Below are 18,885 nucleotides of genomic sequence, written 5' to 3'. Positions count from 1 at the left end.
CTTCAGTTGGTATGTACATGATATAGAACATATTATAACATTATCACATAGTATGACATATTTAATTATATTATAGCGCATCCATGTAATATAACAAATTAGTGGATATTGAAATGCAAATACCTATGCAGATTGTAATATGATAAAAAGTCATGGACACTTGACATGCTTTGAGAGTATGTTCACAGAGGAAGAACTTATCACCCCAACAGAATCACTGAGCTGCAAGTGCGACACGCAATAGCGCCATACACGTGGGAGGGGTACATTGTCAAATTTGACACTTCAAGGAAGGGTTGACGACAACTGCCGCGTTCTGGTTTATCTTATCCATGGTTGCTTTCCTATCGGTTCTTGCATAATATTTACTGTTTAGCGTATCTTTGCTTTAGTTTTTTACGTTTAATTTGCAATTAGGCGTCTTCACCATGATGAATGTTTACATGCTATTGGCATGCTTCAAATGGGTTCTACACAGCAAGCAGTAGCCAACATGCTTAATATGTCACCGTCTTTGAACTGCAGACTGTGGAACCAGTTTCAACAAACACACAATGTTGATGATAGACCTCGTTCAGGTCGTCCTAGAGCCACTACACAAGCCCAGTATCGATACATTCGTACACAGGTCCTGCGAAATCTAGGACAAGCGGCCAATCAGCTTTCTGTAAACTTGTACCAAGTTACAAGATAATAATGCCCGTGCCCACCGCGCCCGTGTCGTGAATGACTACCTCCAGTATCACCATATTGTTAATATGCCTTGGCCAGCCATGAGTCCTGACCTTTCCCCTATAAAGGGTGTCTGGGACATGATCGGGAGACGTGTTCGTCGACAACACTGCAAGAATTTGCCATGCCACTGCAGGGGAAGTGGGTCAGATTGTCCCAAATCGTGTTCGTCGAAGTCAACTTTCAACCGACAATACTGCAAGAATTGGCCGTGGAACTGCAAGAGGAGTGGGTCAGATTGCCCCAAATCGTGATTGGACGGTTGATTAGGAGCATACCACGACGAATTGCTGAATGTCAGAGGATTGGTGGAGCAATTATTCATTATTAAGACAAAAATCAAAAACGTCCATTTTCACTTTTGACAATGTATCTCTTTGCGGGTGAAATGGGGCCGTTAGATAAGCCGCCCATATGAACTGTTTATGTTCACGTGTAGGCGATTGGCTTGTTATTAACATACACTGGTTACCTCTAGTAAAAACAGCAGTGCATTTCCGGAGTTTTGTATTGTTTCTGAATATGACCTACTTTTTGGGAAGAGAATATTATAACATCACCATGTAATATGACATAAACTATATTATAACGTCACCACGTATGGCACTTAAACGATATTATAACGTCATCATGTTATATGACATGAACTATATTATAATTATAACGTCATCATGTTATATGACATAAACTATATTATAATTATAACGTCATCATGTTTTATGACATAAACTATATAATAACGCCATCATGTTTTATGACATAAACTAAATTATAATGTCATCATGTTTTATGACCCCCGAGCGAAGCCGGGTATCTGTCTGTCTGTCTGTTCGGGGTTGGCGGCTACACTAGGTCTGCCCCGGGTCTGAAATTTGGGGTATAGGGGTAGCTCGGACCGGGGAGTAACATAGGCCAGGTGGCGTTAGTCTACCACTTCCGGTTTCGGAGTTATGACCCCCGAGCGAAGCCGGTCTGTTCGGGGTTGGCAGCTACACTAGGTCTGCACCGAGTCTGAAATTTGGGGTATAGGGGTAGCTCGGACCGAGGAGTAACATAGGCCAGGTGGCGTTAGTCTACCACTTCCGGTTTCGGAGTTATGACCCCCCCGAGCGAAGCCGGGTATCCTGCTAGTATATTATAAAGCCATCATGCCAAAAATACATTATAACGAATAGATATACATGTACTTGCATAATCCCGACGGTTCTTCGGGGCCAACGCCTGATTTCGATCCTAGGACATTCTAGTAGAGAATCCAGTGTCTTAACCACTTGACTAACACGGACCCTTTATAGTTTGTGATTTGTCCTTATAAGTATTAGTCCTGCAATTTACAACCAGAAGCTTCTGGAAGTAGAGCCGTGGTGCATCAGTTGGGAAGACGTTGGATCGCTAACTGGGGGTTGGATGGTCAAATGGTTAGCACGTGCGTGCTGTATCATAAGGCCTGTCATTGAGTCAACTTGCGTGGTTTCGAATCCCCGGTTGTACGTGGCAAGGAGTATGGTCGCCTGTCCAACCTCGTGGGTTTTCTCCGGGTCCTCCGGTTTCCTCCCACTGCTAAAGACCCCTACCCGCAAGCGAATTATTGAAATAAAATTGAACCATATGTTAGTCCCGAAATGACCTAGTTTGTGTCGAGTGGACGTTAAACTCCATTTCTCTGGATCGCTAACCTGGAGTTCCCGTGTTCGATCCCGCTGTTGGTCAAGAAAGGTCATCGAAATTTTACGACGTGGTTCCCGCTTGTCAGTGACGTAAGGGACAACGTATGGTCGTTCTGAAGTGACGAAAAACCGAGGTCTCGTGTACACATTGGCATGCACGTAAACGAACCATTGACAGTTAGAATTCAAAAAAAGAGTAGGCCGTAAATTTCCCCCATAGCACGCTGCATGCTGTGAAATGAAATGAAATGGGGTTTAACGTCCCACTGTTCTGCTCATAAACTGGGCTAATGAAGACGGGCATACGCCATAAAGTGTGCTATGAGGGAAATTTTGCCCGGGCAGCGGCACTACGGCCTACTCTTATATCGAATTCCAACTGCCAAGGATCTTTTACGTGCACGCCAATGTGTACACGAGACCTCGGTTTTTCGTCCCATCCGAACGACAAGACAGCTGTCCTTGTCAGGCCCTCCGTCCTGCATCACTGACAAGGTGAAACCACGCTGGAAAATCTGGATGAACTTTCTCGGCCAATGCAGGGATCGAACACCCGAACTCCAGGCTAGCGAGCCAGCGTCTTACCCTCTCAGCCACGTGATCCCCTTGCATGCTGTGTTTCCGACTAACTAGCCCAGTCGGTACAGAACAGTAAGACCTTAAACCCATTTCATTTTAGCTCCTCGAAGCACATTGTTTTGTTTTTCGAGGGGGTGGATAGCCGAATGGTTAGCACGTGTGCGCTGTATTATAAGGTCTGTCATTGATTGTTTCAATGGCATTTAGTAATCGAACTGGAGTACACAGGTCACAATTCTGTAGAATACTGTTTATTACTGAACGACGTTTCGTCTAGGCTTCTTTAGTTATTATCAAGCAATGATAAAATATGAAAATATGACAAGACAATATATACATGTACACAACAATATTTAGTTAATGCTGACCAACCAGAGATACCCCCTAATTACATGCACCTAAAGGGAATCTAATTTAATTAAGGATTATAAAGTTTAATGCTAATAACAACATTCAATAAGACCAATTTACCTGAAGATTAACACAAATTGATTAATTGATTAATGGATAACTTGTTATGTGTATATACACTGATTTATTAGGTTTTAATAATGACAAACGATCAAAGAAGATGAAATTTGATAAAATGTTAATAACTACCACTTTACCTGAAATAAACACAAATGATTAATGAATATCTTGTTGTGGAGTATTTACAATGATTTGATCAGGTTTTAATAATGACAACACCCTAAAAAGAGGAGATTTGATTGGTATTATAAGGAAAATTTGGATATATGCATGTAGATGTAAATGATTCCACTAATATACGAAAAACTCTTAGAACAATGACTACACAAATGATCAATGGTTCCCTGAAGGCCGACTATTGATTTAGTGAGTAGTGTTTTTACTGGATGCTATAGTGATTTAGAAAGGCCGGGTTTGAACTATTAAGTGGATTGAATTTCGATAATATTTTTTTTACAAATTATAATAATTATTACAAACTTAGATTATTACTAGAATATTGTTAAGTATTAAATGTGATTAAATACAAATTATTATCCTTAGTCCATGATTATGTAATAAGAGTATCATACGCCCTGGGGAGGAACAATCTTTGATCTCTGTTCATCGTTGGCTTGTGTTTTCGTATTTGAATGGCTTCATGCAATCGGCGCGCGCTCTTGTTGCTTATATTCTGGCATAATGGTTTAACATTAGACCATTGATCTCTGTGGAGGATGTTGGAGTTCAAGTGTTCAGCTACACCGGAGTTGTTGTTTGCTGCTTTCGACTTGAGGTCATCTATCCTTATCTTTAAGGAAGTGGATAAACGACCGGATTCGGTTTCTGACGAAACTTTACTACGAAACCGGATATCGTCTCTGATTGGCCAATTTTATCACGTGGTTATTAGCGGCCTCTACAGGCATCCTTTTTGGTGCTAAAATTTACGACTCTAAATTCACTTTTAGAGGAGATGAAACAATTTGAATTTAAGAATAAAGTGACATATTGGCGAAGAGATACGCGGACATTAGAAATTGCAAGAAAGCGAGGGTTAGGGTTAGAACCGAACCTATCGCGATAGAATAACCACGTGATGAAATTGGCCAATCAGAGACGATATCCGGTTTCGTAGTAAATTTTCGTAAGGAACCGAATCCGGTCGTTTATCCACTTCCTTTATGTAATGGGCGTTTTGTCTCCCCCACATGTGCTTCCACAATTGCACTCTATTTGAAAAACACATCACCTTGGTTGTGGTGGTTGTGTTGGATTTAGTTTACCATTGGCTCTTAGTATATCTTTAGTACTGTTACTTTTTGTGAAAGTTACATCTATTTCTGGTTGTTGCATTAGTGGTCGTTTGATTTGGTAGGAGTTTTGTCGTTGAAAGGAAGGAAGATTCTGACTGGGGCAGTCGGGATTTGGGGCTAAGCTGCACTCGCCGACAGGGTCTTATTGGTGGTGTTTGTCACACACCTCTCTGGATAGCCGTTGAAAATTGTGAAGACATGTTTGAGATATTCAATTTCCTTTGAGAGGCTTTCAGAATCACATGTCTTTTTCGCACGGTTTAACGCTATTCGGGTGATTGGATTTGAAGTGAAGGTATTGGTCGGACAACTTTACGACTTCTAGGGGTGTAATTTTTTTTTTTTTTTTTTTTTTGGGGGGGGGGGGGTTGACCGAATGGTTAGCACCTGCGCGCTGTATCATAAGGTCTGTCATTGAGTCAACTAGCGTGGTTCGATCCCCCGGTGGAACGTAACAAGTAGTAGGGTCGCTTGTCCAACCTTGTGGGTTTACTCCGGGTCCGCAGGTTTCCTCCCACTGCTAAAGACCCCTACGCGCAAGCGAATTATTGAAATAGAACTGAACCATATGTTAGTCCCGAAATGACATAATTTGTGTCGCGTGAACGTTAAAACCTCCCCTCTCTCTCTCTCTCTCTCTCTTCTCTTTCTCCCTCTCTCTCTCTCTCTCTCTCTCTCCTCGAAGCACATCGTTACGAAAAACAGCAGCTACTTATTTTGTTTTTCAGTTTATTGTTGATTATAATCGACGCCGTCCGACATTAGTCTTCTTTAGCAAAACCTCATTGTTTATGTCAAAAAGCTATCATGAAATCCCACCTTTTACTCGATTAAATCACGTCCTTGCCCAAGGCCATGTCATTATTTCACCTGCTGTCAGCAGAAACATGTCTTTAATGTGTCGTTTGGTAGTGAGAAGATTCAATCAACGAACAGTTAATAACTTTTGGACAACATCAGCACTGATTACCACTCGTTTGCTTCACAAGGTCAACTAATTGTCCGAGACTTAACTGATCGCTTGAGACTTGATTAAATGTGACGACCAATTAAACTATTTCTGGCGTATTCAAGGACGATGAAAGGAAATGTAATGAAATGAAATGGGGTTTAACGTCCTACTATTCTGCTCTGACTGGGCTAATGAAGACGGGCATAAGCCATACAGTGTTCTGTGAGGGAAATTTTTCCCGGGCATCGGCACTATGGCTTACTCTTATATGGAATTCCAGCTGCCAAAGGATCTTTTACGTGCACGTCAATGTGCACACGGGACCTCTATTTTTCGTTCCATCCGAACGACTAGACAGACAACTTTCCTTGTCAGACCCTCCGCCCTGCACCACTGACAAGGGGAAACCACGTCGGAAAATTCCGATGAACTTTATCGGACAATGCAGGGATCAAACACGCGACCTCCAGGCTAGCGAGCACGATGAAAAGGAGAGAGATGGATAAAATATTTCCATACACTGTAAAAATGAAACAGAATTGAGAAGACGCCTTTGGCATATTTTGTTTTTCTAGAACAGACTATAATTGAATATTGAAGCACTGAGGTTATATTGGTAAGATGTGGCCCTAATTACATTATATAGCCAAGGGATGGAATGTTTTATAAAATCTGAATCTGAATACAAGATGCAATATGTAATAAGTTTTTATAATACAAGTATGACCGGTTGGCTCACTTTACGGGAGACACGGTGGCTAAGTGTGTAAGACGCCGTCTCGCTAGCCTCGAGGTCGCGTGCTCGATCCTTGCATTGGCCGAGAAAATTCATCGGGATTTTTCGACGTGGTTTCCCATTGTCAGTGGTGCAGAACGGGGGGCCTGACAAGAACAGCTGTCTAGTCGTTCGGGTGGGACGAAAAATCGAGGTCCCATGTACACATTGACGTGCACGTAAAATATCCTTTGGCATTTGGAATTCGATATAATGGTAGGCCATAGTGCGGCTGTCCAGGAAAAATTTCCCTCATAGCACACTCTATGGCGTATTCCCGTCTTCATTAGCCCAGCCCAGAACAGTACGACATTAAACCTCATTTCATTTCATTGATAGTTGGACATATTGCAACCGAGATTTTACAGATTCCGCCTCAACTTAGCCAAAGATCGATCCAGATCAATCATCAGGAAGAATAAATTTAATTGTTTGTTCCTCGAGATCTTGATCAGAAGCAGTGACAGGTGGGCCTAAGCTCATTAAAAAAAAGTGGGCCTATGCCTATAAAGAAAAAAGAAAAAAGAGAAAGAAAAAGAAAAGAGAAAGAAAGGAGAGGGGTGAGGAAAGAAAAGAAAGAAGGAAGGAGAGGACAGGAGACAGGACAGGAGAAAGAAAAGATAGGAAAAAAATGACTGACAAACAACATATAAAAAGAAGTGTACTAGAATTCTCAAATTCATCTAATGATAGTGCTCTTACGTCATTCTGTTATCTAATTGTATCAGGAAATCAAACATTTGCCTTCTTCTGCTTTGGTCTGAAATGCCTGGAAAATTGGTTTGCGGTTGTCAATTTTCAAAATTTTCCTGGTGGGAGAGCCCCAAAGACCCCCCTCGGACCGCGCTCGTGACACGCCTTCGGCGGGTACTTGTATGGGCCTTGGTCAATGACTTGACAGGTGGGCCTTCGGCCCACCAATCCGGCACTGATCAGAAGCTCCGTGAATATGAGCAATGTTGTTGGGTTTTGTTTTGTTGTTGTTATGATAATTGCAGAACTTTAAAATGAGGAACCAAAAATTTAAGGAGAGTAATTATTTTTTTTATCTTTTAATTTTCGAGAAATAGCTTAGGAGGCGACACTCTCATAATTTATCTCGAAGAACTAAAATTTACATTGCTCTAGCCTTGATATATGGAGTTGGTCGTGTTAAGTAGGTAGTCATTCATGAATGGTTGAATCGTACCTGATACATGGACATTATAATGATATTCGTTAAAGGTACATTATGGTTGATTGGATAAAGAGCTGGCAGATCTCACTCTTATAGTTAAAAACTAGATAATGTAAATGAAATATGCTGAAAATTTCAGTCAAATTGCTGAAATGGAGTTTAGCGTTCACACGGCACAAACCGGGCATTCCGGGACTAACATATGGTTCAATTTTATTTCAACACTTCGCTTGCGCATATGAGTCATTAGCAGTGGGAAGAAACCGGAGGACTCGGAGAAAACCCACGAGGTTGCACAGGCGATCCTACTCCTCGTCACGTACAGACACCACAGACTTGATGACAGACCTTACGATCTACAGCGCACCATCGGGATTTCCCGATGTGGTTTCCACTTGTCAGTGGCGCAGGATGGAGGCGGGCAAGGGACAACGTATCGTTCCAGGGGCGCCGGAACCCGGGTACAAAAGTAATACAAATGGTACCCTGCCCTTTTCTACGGTATACATGTATACCCATGCCCTAATGATGAACGTTTTTAACCTTTTTACTAGTCTATTAGTCTATTCTACAATTTTAAAGAGTTTTATGTTGGAATTTGGAATGCTAGAGGAGCTCTAAACAGCGTTCTCGGAATTGACAAATTTCCAAATTTTCTAGAGGCCGGACAACCCAGGTCCCTTGTACACATTGGTGTGCACTTAAAAGAACCCTTGGCAGTTGGAATTGGATATAGGAGTAGGCGGTAGCGCTGTGTGTGTAACATTTCCCTCATAACACACTGTATGGCGTTTGTCCGTCTTCATTAGCCAAGTCGGGGGGGGGGAGAAAAAGTAGGACGCTATGTTAACCCCATTTCATTTCATTTTCTACAGCGCACGCGTTAAAAAATTTGGTCACCCAACCATCTTACAGGATTGAGCATTAACCCAGTTATCTGTTTTAACCAATGAGAAAAAAAATCCTATTATAATATTGATATGGTATCCAGGGAACCAGACTTTAAGCTCGCCATTAATATTGTTGTGACGTTTTATTCTGGGTAGCTATAAAACAACACGCTTGTATTGATGGAGGTAAACCACGAGATTAGGGGAGGTAATCCACAAGATTAGGGGAAGTAATCCATGCTAGGAATATAAAATACACTTTTTATCAGTTACTAATGCTGGGTTTATACCACTGTCTGATCTGTATAAATATTAATATTAGTTTCAATAATAGTTCATTCGGTATCTGATCAGATTGGGTTTTGTTCGTGATAGAAGCATAGAGATAGATTAGGAAACGAAACGAAATGGGCTTTAGCTTCCCATTTTTCTACACCATACCGTATGCTATCAGAGACATTTTGCATTAAAAGAACATATAAGTATGAAACGGACTAGGAATATAGCGTTGAAAACGGCATAAGGACTACTTTTTTCATACCAAACTTAGGCTGTTTGTCTACATTTGGCCTCCGCTTGAGAACAGACACTAAACTGAAATGAAATGAAATTGGGTTTAACGTCCTACTGTTTTGCTCCGAACTGGAGAGACACTAGGCTAGTTGACCGACATTTTAAGTCCTAAATCGACGAATTTTAGTCAAAAACACTAAGCGTATTTCGAGAATTTGGAGAAGTATATATTCTGCTTTCAGTTAATGGAATTGAAAAGTTTTAATTAGTCTTTTATTGTATAACAGATGTGAACCGGAGTAGGAAAGTATTACAAAACGGTGTACTAATTATTGAATATAGCGACCATTTAGGGCAGATATCTATTCTAGAAGTAGCGTAGATAGTTCTTTGTGTGCAGAATGAGAGAGAGAGAGAGAGAGAGAGAGAGATGGGGTTTAACGTCCACTCGACAGAAACTAGGTCATTTCGGGACTAACATATGGTTTAATTTTATTTCAATAATTTGCTTGCGCGTAGGGGTCTTTAGCAGTGGGAGGAAACCGGAGGACCCGGAGAAAACCCACGAGGTTGGACAGGCGATGTACAGAATGAAACTGCGCCACTAACTAATTTGTAAAGAAATAAAGGAGCATAGCATTTTTCGGTAAATACAAAGCACATCCACTTAAGTTTGCGGAAATGTAAAATTTGTCTCGTGCCAAAGGGGAGACAACCGCCCACCGCTTCAGATTCTTTAAATTAAAATGCAAAGAGTCAGCTAATTGATGTTTTGAGTAGGAGGTAACTCAGGATACTGGTTAGCGACAAAGAGTCGGCTAATTGATGTTTTGATGTTGATGCTGAGTGAGGGGTAACTCAGAATAATGATCAGCGGCAGAGAGCCGGCTAATTAAAACTTATTGCGATCGTTTTAATGTTCAAGTTGAAAAGATTGAGAGTTAATTATAGACGGTAATCCATTGTCATGTTATAATGATCTGCAATAAGGTGACAGTGCTGTGGGAACCGACCACGGTCTTCATTCATGATAGTTTGTTAATTGGTCTATTGACTCCTTGAACTTTCTACACAGCAGCTCTGAAGTCTTTGACATCCTGGTGCTAACCGTCGTTAATTAATTAAAACACGCCCCTGGCAGAAATCCCTGAACACACGGAACAATGACGTAATTTTACATAATTGAAATTCACGTAGTGTAGGCTACATACACATAGGTTAGACTCCTTACGTTCGTTGTCGGGGTGAGGTGGAGTGGGGGTAAGGTGGAGGTGCCATTCTGGTATAACTGGCCGGTCATCTGTGGCTTGCTGTCTTGGCTTCAACCCATTGCGTGGGTGTGTGTGGTTGCTATTTTGTGACGCCTTCCCAACCTGTTTATTCCGGAAACAACGGTTTCCTCCCACAGCAAATACCTCTGCTCATGGATCGAAATCACTAAATAAAGGTTTGTCTGCGATAACAATCAGGTTAGAAGTAGCCGTTAAATCCGCAATTAACAACAACATCAAGGTCCCGAAGTGTTGTGTATATGACGTAATGGAGCATCCTATATCGTATTTTAATACGTATACCAGTACACGTGATTACCAACGTATAAACATGAAACGAAATAAAATGGGGTTTAACGTCCTACTGTTCTGCTTCGGATGAGCTAATGAACACGGGCATACGCCATACGTTGTGCTATGAGGGCAATTTTGCCCGGCTAGCGACGCTACGCCCTACTTTTATATCGGATTCCAACGGTCAAAGGGTCTTTACGTGAACGCCAAGATGTACACGGGACCTCGATTTGTCGTCCCATCCGAACGACTACATGTATACGGTATCCCTTGCCTGGCCCTCCGTCCCGCACCACCGACAAGGGGAAAGCACAACGGGAAATTCCCGATGAACACTTTCTCGGCCAACACTCGGTTCGAAAACGGGACATCCAGATTAGCGAGCCAAAGTCTTACTCACTAAGCCACCGCGGCGCCCGAACAAGAAGAACGAATTAAAATAGAAATAATGAGGTGATCAATAAACGAATTGATTTGGTTTTCATTCAAGAGATGGTCAATATCTAAAAGCTAAAATATAGTAGAAAATATACATCTAGTGATCATCATCGCGTGAGATTATTCATTCATGAATCCTAATGGTTAACACTTCCGGTCGCATAATGCCTACGAATTTGTCGACGAATACTAATAGGTATTTGAGATACGCAGTCCCTTCTGTTGTGCATATACAGCCACGCTGTATTGCCCTGTTATTAAAATTCTGATGGATGATTGGTTTAAAAAAAAAAAACCCAAAAAAACCCAAACAAAACAAATAAAAAAAAACTGTCGCAATATAACATTTACTTTCACTAGCCACATCACCCCAACAAACAAAAAGCTCAAAGGTCTTAGAAACAGAATAATAATTGAATTTTGTGAAATGAAGTGAAATGGGGTTTAACGGTCCCACTGTTCTGCTCCTACTGGGCTAATGAAGACGGGCGTACAGGGATCTCCAGTTGTACGTGAAAAGAAGGAGGGTTACCTGTCCAACCTCGTGGGTTTTCTTTGGGTCCCCCGGTTTCCTCCCACTGCTAAAGACCCATACAAGCAAGCGAATTATTGAAATAAAATCTAACCATATGTTAGTCTTGAAATGACCTAATTTGTGTCGAGTGCACGTTACCCCCCCCCCCCCTCTCTCTCTCTCTCTCTCTCTTCTTAATTACTGCTGGTTTCATATAGTATCATTTGGACCTCGTTATTCGTGACAAAGATGAGTCATGTAGACTGACTTAATTCGTTTTTAACTGGTTGTTTATCACTGGCATCTTCCTGTCGTGTTTATTACTAGGTTATCATGGATAATGCCGACTTTCCTAAGGTTGTTTGTGTTATTTAATATGGCGTCATCTAAATTATTCTGTCTCGTTTTTTAAAATAATTTTCCGTTGTTTGCCATAATTTGGTATTTGATGTATATGTGTTATATTTGTGCTTCGTGACACACGCCTGGTAATTTTATTTCAGCGAAAGTGTACTATGTCTTTGCCCCAGTTGAAAACCGTATCGATATTTAGCGTTTCCTGGTAGTCTGGTCGGAGTTACCCTCCCTACTTCTTTGTCGGAAACCTTGTTAACTCGATAGAGTTACATGAGAGATCTAATCCTATCCAAATGTCGGCCTGTGTTACCGCCCCAGCCCCCCCCCTCTAAATTATACACAGTATACAAAGTTCATTTTGGAGCCACGGTAGCTCAGTTAGTAAGACGTTGGCTTGCTAACCTGGAGGTTGGGTGTTCGATCCCTGCCTTGGCCAAGAAAGTTCATCGGGATTTTCCGGCGTGCCCCCCCCCCCCGGCCTTGTCAGTGGTGCAGAAAAGAGGGCCTGGCAAAAAACAACGTATAGTCGTACGGATGGTACAAAAATGAGGTACCTTGTACACATTGACGTGTACGTAAAAGATCCCTTGGCAGTTGGGATCCATAGAAGACTAACATATGGTTCAAGTAAATTTTAATAATTCGATTGCGCTGAGGGATCTTTAGTAGTGGGAGGAAACCGGAGGACCTAGAGAAAACCCAAAAGGTTGGACAGGTGACCCTCCTTCTTGTCACGTACAACTGGAGATCCCTGTACGCCCGTCTTCATTAGCCCAGTAGGAGCAGAACAGTAGGACCGTTAAACCCCATTTCACTTCATTTCACAAAATGATACCTTCTAACGGAGATGGCGAAACCAGTAGTTAAGAAGAGAGAGGGGGAGAGGGGGGGGGGGAGGTAACGTGCACTCGACACAAATTAGATCATTTCAGGGCTAACATATGGTTAGATTTTATTTCAATAATTCGCTTGTGGGTCTTTAGCAGTGAGAGGAAACCGGGGGACCTGGAGTAAACACACGAGGTTGGATAGGCTACCCTACTCCTTGGCATGTACAACCAGGGAATCGAAACCACGCCAGTTGACTCAATGACAGCTCTTATGATAAATCGCGTACGTGCGAACCATTCGGCCACCCAACACCACGGGAATGTAATTAAAACACAGATTCTATATGGGTTCGGGAGCCACCATGGTTAGGTGGGTAAGTCGCTGGCTCGCTAGTCTGGAGGTAGCGGGTTCGCTCCCGGTGTTGCCCGAGAAAGTTCATCGAGATTTTCCGGCCTGGCAAGGACAGCTGTCTAGTCTTTCGGATGGAACGAAAAAACCGAGGGCAAAATTTCCCTCATATCACACTGTATGGCGTATGACCGTCTTCATTAGCCCAGACGTAGTAAACAGTAGGACGTTAAACAACATTTTATTTCATTTCACTTCTATTTCGTTTCGTTATTTATAGTTAAAAAATCCGTACATTTGGGGTTTTCTTTTATAATGAATTTGCATCGATATATCTGGGTGACGAAGGCAATAAAATAATTCTTATTTACCTCTAATGTGATATTAGTCTGGAAAATTGAGTTAATTATTCTAGGAAAAAATAAAACAGAGTTTTTTTTATTAAATGATCGTAAATATAGAACAACTATCTATTGTCTAGGTCTACAGGATATACCCATAGGGCAAGTATATATTGTCTCGGTTTACAGGACATCAACATAGCCCAACTACCTATTGTCTCGGTCTCCAGAACGTTTACATAAATCTTGGGGATTGCCATGGGATTTGGATTTATCGCAAAATATCAAATTTTCAACAGCTTTTTCAATATATGAATAGTAGATAATATCTTGGCGTGGATCCAATCGAATTAAAAAGAGACCGAGAGATAATAATACAAAATTGCGCCGGTCATATCGACCACAGATTGGTCGTACATTTAGTCATAGCGGCCATAAAAAATCGAAAGGACCGATTAAACATACATTATGCAAGAGCTAAATCTGCCTATTGCAGGTCTTTCTTTAGGCCTTATATAAACTATTAATTAGACATTTATTAACTTATTCAGACTATAATCAACTCTCGATGGCATCGCTAGCCTGCGATATTTTCTGGATTATAATGATATCTGCTGCTTGACGCTCATTGATAATTAAATCAAAAAACCGGATAATTTTTTGTCGTACCGACTTTAGTAACGATGATCGAGGCTAGACCCCAAATTCAATCGCTAAAATCTTGGTTCAGAGTGGATCAATTAAAATGAAATTTCTAGCAAATTGCCTTTACATTTTCTAGTTTGTAACTGTTATAGTGAGAACTGTCAGCTCTCTATCTAATCTCCCATAATGTATCTTTAAATATGTGTTTTTTTAATTAGAATCCTGTGATATATATTCAGATACGTTTTGACCACATATTTGGTCGTTTTTGTCGTTTTCACATGAAACCGAACGGTGTGGGAATTTTCAATTCTTCGTATCTTTGTAAATAGTTTACGGACTGATATTCTTGTTAGAGATGGAGCCACGGTGGCTCAGTGACCTAGAGGTCCCGTGCATTGACCGAGAAAGTTCATCAGGATTTTTCTGGCGTGGTTCCCCTTGTCAGTGGTGTAGGACGGATGGCCTGGCAAGGGACAAGGTATAGTCGTTCGGATGTGACGAAAAACCGAGACCCCGTGTACACATTAGCGTGCACGTAAAAGAACCCTTGAAAGTTGGAATACAGAAAAGGAGGACGTTAAATCCCATTTCATTTATTTTTAGTGATTCAACTCTCACAGTGTCATAATTTACAAAGGAATAACAAATCTGATTAAAACACAAATCCTCTTGAGTTTTCTCCGGATCCTCCGGTTTCCTCCCACTGCTAAAGACCCCTACGTGCAAGCGAATTATTGAAATAAAATTACAAAACACATGTTAGTCCCGAAATGACCTAGTTTGTGTCCAGTGGATGTAAAACTCCCCCCCCCCTCTCTCTCGCTCTATCTGGAACATATGTTAAATAACCCGCGTTCTGGTTGATGCGAGTTATTAGCCAATCAAATGGTCTGTTCCGTTAAGTTCTTATCGTGTGATGCGTGGAACTGTGGGTAGACATTTACAGCGATAGAAAACAAAACAAAGCAAATGTTGTATATCCGCTTAGAACACCGACGCTGATTAATTAATCGAATAACTGACGCCATGCGGTCAAAAGTCGCTCGTGTGACCCCTGACGCGACCTTCCACTACAACCGGTCATATCTTCATGTAGTGGAGGCCATCGAAAGTGTCAAAAACGAAACCTAGCATCCTAGTTGTCTAGAGTGTCGCGCTTCGGGCTCCAGCTGGCCGATCAGTTCTGGCTTGCGGTCATGATTTCGATCCCCGGTGTGAGAAATGAAATGAAATGAAATGGGGTTTAACGTCCTACTGTTCTGCTCCTATACTGGGCTAATGAAGACGGGCGTATAACATACAGTGTGCTATGAGGGAAATTTCGCCCGAGCAGCGGCACTATCGCCTACTCTTATATCGAATTCCAACTGCCAAGGGATCTTTTACGTGCATTCCAATGTTTACACGGGACCTCGGTTTTTCGTCTCACCCGAAGGACTAGACAGCTGTCCTTGTCAGGCCCTCCGTCCTGCATCACTGACAAGGGGAAACCACGTCGGAAAATCTGGATGAACTTTCTCGGCCAATGCAGGGATCGAACACCCGACCTCTAGGCTAGCGAGCCAGCGCCTTACCCACCGTGCCCCCCCCCCCGGTGTGAGTGTATGTGGCTTAGAGATATAGGGGCTCGTTCTCAACCCCCGGTTTCCTCTCACAGGAAAGGCCCATGCGCGTGCGCTAAGCATAATTAAATAAGACAACTTGTCTGCGGTATCACTATCGGTGGAAGCAGACTTTAAACACGAATAGAAGAAATGAAATAAAATGGAGTGTATCGTCCCACTGTTCGGCAATAGACGAAGAAAAACATATCTGTATTTTAATCAGAAATCCATGAAAGGAGATCCAAAGACTTTGATTTCCTTGGCTATTGTGATATTTATTAGTTTTCTCTTATATTTCAGGATTTAAAAACGAAATATATTTCATTATTCAACGGATAAAAACAGCATTGTTGATTCTTTTAAAAATACATAGTCCTTTCTTTTGATTACACCATCGTTTGTGGTGACTAGTTTTGTGTTCAAACTGAGCAGAGCAAATTAAAGGCCCGGTCCCACTGCACTTACGGATGCAAAGAGGATGTAAAACGGGGAAAAAACGTACCCTCCATTTGAAAACGCCATGCACCCGTTGTGTACTCAGTGCATACGTGTTTCATAAGCTCTATCCATCGAGCATCCGTTCACTTTGATTTCATCCGCGCAAAAGGTTTTGAGCTGCACAAAACTTTTATAACGGATGAAATTTCTGCCGTGTACGATGTAAATGCGCGACATATACGAGCACCAAACGTTCCATGTCCGTTATCATCCGTTAAACGTCCACTGTATCCTCTCTGCATCCTCTGGGCATCCTCGCAACTCACATCCGCTCCAGCTGAAAACGGAAAGAGGGAGGAAAGATAAGGTACATGGAACGTCTATACATCGTTAGTAGCACGGAAATAGAAAGGATGTAAGCGTATGCATATCGTATATAAAGTTTTCAAAACGGACAAAGCGTTGGTATCTGGGATGTATCTGGTATATTGAAGGATGTCTGGAGTTTGCCTAACCCCTTCGGAGCTGTCACCCACTTCCATCCGCTAGGCTTCCGATGAACATCCATTTAACATCCCCGCTATATACTTCCCACTTTCGTTCTTTTCCGTTCTGTTTTCGCAAATTGTCGTCAATTTTGTCCATTTCTGGAGCGGATGAAAACGGATGGAACTACCCCCGAAAGTTTGCTCGTCCGCTTTGTCCTTTTTGCATACGTTTTGTGTTCATCGGCCACTGGGACCGGGCCTTAACAGTGGGGGTGTTGTTTTTACAATGGCAATAATAAATCCCGGTTTCCGTGTACGCGCTTCTCTGTGCACTTTCGCTGGTTGCACGGAAACGATCCCATTACATATTAGAAACGAAAACGCGCGCGTGGAAAACGGGCCTGAACATTGATTCTCCTTTGCTTCGCAGGAAGTGAATCATTTTTATTTCAAGAGTTCGCTTGTCCGTAGGTAGGGGTCTTTAGAAGTCGGAAGAAACCGGAGGTTTCGGAGAAAACCCAAGAGGTTGGACAGGCGACCTTACTCCTTGTCACGTACAACCGTAGAATCGAAACCACGCCAGTTGACTCAAGGACACTTATGATACAGCGCGCACGCGCTAACCTTTCGGCCATCCAACCCCGCGTCTTAAAACGGTAAACTGTACATCAACTTTGGAATAGTACAGATGAACGGAAAAACACTCAAGTAGAAAACCTAAAACGACCCATAATGGTAACACAATATCGCTGGATCCCGGAGAAAAACCACGAGGCTATGGACAAGCAACCCTTCACCTTTTCACCTGCAAGCTATGAATCATAACCACGCCATATGATCACAGGTCAATAGGTTACACCTTCAAGATTCTGTCAATATATATAATGCGTTAATTGATTTGGGTACCGTTTAAGGCTTGCACGTTACAAGGGTTATATAGGGTCGCCTGCGCAGGCCCGTAACTAGGGTTGCTTTGACCCCCCCCCCCCCTGCAACAAGTTTCGCCCCCCACCCCCATGTGAAAAAATTGTCGACCATAGAAACAATAGATATACACTGTCCGTCAATTTTACAGCACCCCGAGAACACTTCCCACCCCGTAGTTTCTCTGAGCTAGTTACGGCCCTGCGCCTGCGTGAGGATATATTAGCGGGGTTGGAATGGTCTAGTGGTATAGAGTGTTGCGCTTCGAGCTCCAGTTGTCCGATCACCTCAGACTTGCGGTCGTGGTTTCGATCCCTGGTGTTATCGTATGTGACTTGGAGATAGAATCGCCTTCTAAACATCTTGGGTTTACTCCGAGCCGCCTCCCCCTCCACCCAGAAAGATCTCTTTGCGTGCGCTAACCATAATAAAAAAAACACCACAATTTGTCGGCGAAATCACCATCGTTGAAAGCGGACCTTAAACACTAATAGAAGAATAAGAAACATAAAAAAAATAGATGCAAACTGAAGTAAAGATCTAAACGAAAAACAAATTGCTTCAAATACCACAGGAAGGAAATATTTAATAATTTATATATCAGAAAAGCTACAGGATCTGTCAACAACAAATTGGTTTATGGCAATTTTAAAGAACGACCTGTCATTGTGTAATCAGTTTTTTGCGCTTGGGTGTGTAATTTACAACCCCTTAGAAGACAATATCTGTTTAGTTTTAATATCTCTGTAAATCTTGACGTAAGATGTGGATAATTTGGCAAACATATTTTTTCTAGTTTTCATCAGAAAATGATAACGTTCTATAATCTGGATAGGTGTTTTTTGTTATAAGAATAATTTTTTTTACATCAACCTGAAAAAAAATATTCATTATTATTGCATGCCATATCAATAACTTTTGTGTAGTTTGTCGCTAAAGAAAATGTCTATCAGTTCATCATTGCAGTTTGGTGAACGACGTCAGCGGGCCTTCCAATTAAAAACAAACAATTCAGTCCCATTTTCCCTGCTGGACTTTTGGTGGTACATTTCAGTCTATTTTGCGAACGACATCAGCGTTCTTGTCAATTGAAAACAGACAATTCAGTCCCATTTGCCCTGTTGAACTCTTGATGAGAAATTTCAATCTACTTTGCGAACGACGTCAGCGTTCCTTTTAATTCAAAACAGACAATTCAGTCCTATTTGCCCTATTAAACTCTCGGTGGGACATTTCAGTCTATTTTGTGAACGACGTCAGCGTTCCTTCCAATTAAAAGCAGACAATTCGGGCCATGTGTCCTATTGAGGGGGTGGGGTCCTAATGTTGAGCGCTTGC

Source organism: Patella vulgata, chromosome 3, assembly GCF_932274485.2.
Source record: "Patella vulgata chromosome 3, xgPatVulg1.2, whole genome shotgun sequence".
Taxonomy (NCBI): Eukaryota; Metazoa; Mollusca; class Gastropoda; family Patellidae; genus Patella; species Patella vulgata.
This window is presented reverse-complemented; position numbering follows the sequence as displayed.